Source organism: Rattus norvegicus, chromosome 2 (genome assembly GCF_036323735.1).
Source record: "Rattus norvegicus strain BN/NHsdMcwi chromosome 2, GRCr8, whole genome shotgun sequence".
Taxonomy (NCBI): domain Eukaryota; kingdom Metazoa; phylum Chordata; class Mammalia; order Rodentia; family Muridae; genus Rattus; species Rattus norvegicus.
The window spans coordinates 162,773,017-162,778,310 of record NC_086020.1 but is presented as its reverse complement, the minus strand read 5'-3'; positions in this window follow the sequence as shown (position 1 = coordinate 162,778,310).

Genomic DNA, 5,294 nt, shown 5'->3' with positions numbered 1-5,294 from the left:
GGTTCTAGGAAACCAGCAAGCAGTTCCCAGAGAAGAGACTGTGCCATGCCATTGAGATAGGTTTCAGAGCTTCAGCCAGCTCCACCCCACCTCAGGTTATCCTGGAATGTGCTCTGTAGACCAGCCTGGTCTCAAATCACAGAGATCCACTTGCTTCTGCCTTTCAAATGTTGGGCTCAAAAGCTTGCACCACCATTGCACAGCTGTGCAATCAATTGTAAGAACCCGGGGTTTACAAGATAGCACAAGCAGAGGTGAATGGGCAAGGGTGACAGTTTTCCTATAAACACTGGAAGGGAAAGTCCCTTGGTCTCATCATGCTGACACCTACAGCCTACAGGGGGGAGGGAGAGCTCTTGCTACCTTGGTTACCACATAAAGTGTTTTTCTTGAAGCAGGCCAGTTCCATCATGGGTTTTTAGGAGTTAGAATTGTGGTTCAGATTACAGTTCATTAGTAGTCTAATTCCTAAACAGTGGAAAGTGTCTCTAACATGGAGAAGAGAAATAATCTTTGCCTTCTTACATGTTTATGCTTTGGTGTCACACACACACACACACACACACACACACACACACACACACTCGTACATGCAACACATATCATCTCCCACATGCACTGTCACCTGAAGCCACATGCACAAAAACTGTGTGTGTGTGTGTGTGTGTGTGTGTGTGTGTGTGTGTGTGTGTGTGTGTAATTGTAAGCATTACTCAATGGCAATACAGTGATATTAAGTGACTGTACTTAATGAATCAATGCACAGACATACAGGAAATTCTTTGAGCAGGACCTTGTAATGGATACTAATGGATTTTTCCCATTCTATGTATATGTGTTCTGGACAATGAATTGGAAATCTCTTTTCCATACAATTTTTCAAAATCCTTACATGTTTCCTTAAGATGTCTTTGAATTCTTCTACTTTTAAAGCACATTCACCTTTCAAAGACTAAGGGTACATATTCCCATTTACTTTCAGAAAGTCTGTATGAATATTCACCCTACCAGTAGTGAAGACTCTTTTACAAACCATCAGCTTCACTAATATATATCTATCTTCTCATTTCTCCTAACCAATATCGGCCAAAGTCAGGGAAAGTAGAAAGAGACTATGAGAAATAAGCTCAGAAATACTGCAGGGTTTTCATCTCCACGAGTCTGGCCTGATATCAATTTTCACTTTGTACATTTAATATATCCTGAGGAGTTCTTCAATATATTCTTCAAAATTCAATTTTAATTTCTCTCTGTCCACATCTTTTTCTTGCATATGTGACTGAGAGACAAGCGATTGAGTCTAATGGATGCCAGCATCTCCCTGCTTCTCTTGAGTTATTTCATAGCTCCTGCTTTAATAGGCAGGAGACAGTGAGGAAATAACGATTCAGCTCTTTTCTGAAGATTTCACAACTCCACTTTCAATTTGAAAAGGAGAGTTTATGAAAGTTATGCTATTTTGAAGTTTTTAGTGTCAGCCTATGGAAAACATGGGCACAAGCCCAATTCCTAATTCTCAGGATTCTGTTGTGCTAGTTAGATAAATCCCCCATGGTATTTGACCTTGTGAATTATGGTAAGATTTAACTGTTAACTAAAATGTCAGCCATGATTTTCAGTATGAAAAAGCAGTGAGGGGCGCTTTACTGAATAAAATCTTGCTTCTCTTCCCACCTGGGTCATGAACATGAAGGGTATTACTGAAATTCAAAGCATATAAGGGCAATATGATCTTCTACTTAGAATTTATTCACCTAATGAATCACAGTGATGGATTTGCTAATAGTGAACCAGGAGATGCCATAAATTTTAAAATATAAAGATGAATGGGAGAAATTATGTTACTGGAATACATTTGAATTTTAAGTTCTTATTCCTAAGTAAAGAAAATGCTGTTTGGGGAAGGGTAGGGTTCAAACCACTTACAACGCTAACTGTTGCTGTAGAGACAGACACTGGCTGCTGAGCAGGGTAGACAAGGTTTCAAACAGCAGGAGGAGTCGGGACCAGGTTTTTAAAGCTTAATTATTCAGAAATATGAAGACAATTTAATCAAAGGAGATGGCTTGGCAGAAAAAATAGGATTAGTGAGCTTGTCTTCAATATTTATAAACACATGTACTTTTTAAATGATGTGGCTGAGGAGGTGTCTCAGTAGATAACGATGGCTCAGTGGGTAATATACAAGCATGAACTCCCAGAACACACATATAATAAATAATTAAGGGGTGTGGGTGGAGACAAGTTGATCCCTGAAGTCCATTAGCTAGCTAGCCTGGTTGAATCAATAAGCTCCAGATTTTATGGTAAAACCTATGTCAAGAAAAAAGAAGAAAAGAAGAAGAAGAAGAAGAAGAAGAAGAAGAAGAAGAAGAAGAAGAAGAAGAAGAAGAGGAGGAGGAGGAGGAGGAGGAGGAGGAGGAGGAGGAGGAGGAGGAGGAGGAGGAGGAGGAGGAGGGGAAGAAGGGGGAGGGGGAGGGGGAGGGAGAAGGGAGAAGGGGAAGGGGAAGGAGGAGAAGGAGAAGGAGAAGGAGGAGAAGGAGAAGGAGAAGGAGAAAGAAGAAGAAGAAGAAGAAGAAGAAGAAGAAGAAGAAGAAGAAGAAGAAGAAGAAGAAGAAGAAGAAGAAGAAGAAGAAGAAGAAGAAGAAGAAGAAGAAGAAGAGATTGATCTAAGGAGAAGACCCACAATGTTGACTTTGGGCTTCCACATCCACAAGTACATATATGCATGTGAATTTTCATGTATTTGGACAACTCTCCCAAACACAATAACAACAACATGCATTTTCTCACATTTCTGGAGCATATACATTTTTCCATTAAAGCTAATAACAAAATCATGAATAGAAATTTTAGTCAATATTTAAAATTTTTAGATTTATTTATGTTTCTTTACATGTATAGGTGTTTTGTCTGATCTATGAACCGCATGCATGCAGTGCTTATGAATGCCAGAAGAGGGCAGAGAAGTTACAGGCGGCTGCAAGCTGCCATGTTGGTTCTGGGAACAGAACCCAGGTACCGTATGTGCTTTTAACAGCTATTTTACTTTTTTTATTTTTTTTAAGTTATACACTCCAGATTTTATTCCCCTTGTGGTCCACCCTCCCACTGTTCCACATACCATACCTCCTCCCCACTACCTCATCCCTGACTCCCATCTTCACGAGGATGTCCTTACTCCACCCACCCCACCAAACCTTTAAACTTCCTGGGGGCTCCAGTCTCTTGAGGGTTAGGTGCATCTTCTCTGACTGAACCCAGACCCAGGAGTCCTCTGCTGTATATGTGTTGGGGGCCTGATATCAGCTGGTGTATGCTGCCTGGTTGGTGATCCAGTGTCTGAGAGATCTCGGAGATCCAGGTTAATTCAGACTGCTGGTCCTCCTACAGGGTTGCCGTCCTCCTCAGCTTCCTCCAGATTTTCCCTAATTCAACCACAGTCAGCAGCTTCTGTTCATTGGTTGGGTGCACATACCTGTGTCCAACTCTTTCAGCTGCTTGTTGGATCTTTTGGAGGACAGTCACGATAGGTCCCTTTTTGTGAGCACCCCATAGCCTCAGTAATGGTGTCAGATCTTGGGGCCTCCCCTTGAGCTAGATCCCACTTTGGGCCTGTCGCTGGACCTTCTTTTCCTCAGGCTCTTCTCCATTTCCATCCCTGCATTTCTTTCAGACAGGATGAATTATGGGTCAGAGTTTTGACTATAGGATAGCAATTTCATCCCTCACTTGATGCCCTGTCTTTCTGCTGGAGGTGGGCTCTACAAGTTACCTTTCTCCACTGTAAGACATTTCATTTAGGGTTCCCTCCCCTTTGAATCCTGAGAGTCTCTCACTTTCAGGTCTCTGGTACATTCTGGGGGTCCTCCTAACGTCCTTCCTCTCAAGATTGCTTCTTTCCACTCTTTCTGTTGGCCCTCAGGGCTTCAGTCCTTTTCCCTCACCCTATACCAGATCATGTTCCCCTCTCCCCTCACTCCCATCCCCCTTTCATCCCCTATCCCTCCCTTTCTACCCCCTTTGCGGTTGCTTTCTTCTCCCTCCAAAGTGGAACTGAGGTGTTCTCACTTGGGTCCTTCAGCTTGTTGACCTTTTTGAGTTCTGTGGACTGTATCTTGAGTATTCTGTACTTTTATTTTTGGCTAATATATACTTATTAGTGAGAACGTACCATGAATATCCTTTTGAGGCTGAGTTACCTCACTCAGGATGATATTTTCTAGTTCCATCCATTGCCTGCAAAACTCATGATGTCCTCATTCTTAATAGCTGAGTAGTAAGTATTCCATTGTGTAAATGAACCACATTTTCTCTATCCATTCTTCTGTCGTGGGACATCTGGGTTGTTTCCAGCTTCTGGCTATCACAAATAAGGCCGCTATGAACATAATGGAACATGTGCCCCTGTAGCATGGTAGGGCATTTTTGGGGTATATTCCCAAGAGTGGTATTTCTGGGTTTCAATTTTTCAAGGAACATCCAAATTGATTTCGAGTGGTTGTACCAGTTTGCAATCCCACCAGCAAGCTCTTAACAACATTTCTCCAGCCACCACAATCATTGTTTTAAACAATTACCAGATGAGAGTAGAAATCAGATAGTCATAAATGGAAATTACCTTGCAATTAACTTTAAGTATGCTTTAACCACAAAATCTATGAAGTTCCAACCTTTAAAGTTTTGTATAAGTAAAGAAAATCTGAAAATTAGTGATTAGGGATGCAACTTTAAAAAAGACTCAATTCTATTATTCCCACACCTGAGCTATTTTAGGTTTCTGACTTATCTGGCATATTTTAAGATTATATTGCATAGAAAGCACAGCGAAGCCTGGCATGGGTCCAGGCCCATTTCTGGCAATTCCCATGTCATGATTGCTCTGGATCTGTGTGACCTATAGCAGATTCCCAGCCAGGGTGCACTTGAGCTATCAACCAACAGTGCTCATTCCTGCAAAACCAGGCTCTTTGGCAGCCTCGGGGTCTTCTTCAAGGTTTGCAGGTGAATAGGAAGGGATTTGAATGAAACGGGCATTTTGAACATACTTTTCTATACTGGGTATTAGCAATTGCTTTTCATTACTGATGTGAGCTCTTAGGATAGAATATGAAGGTAGAGAGGAGGTAAAAGGGAAGTTACAGATCAACCAGTCTCTTTAAGTTGAACTCACTTTGTCTGGCTTCAGTTTTTCAGTACTATCACTTTCATATAAAAATGGTCATTTTCTGCCTATTCATTGATCACTTATAATATCTACACTGTTGTCTGTGAGGTTTGACAAACATACACAC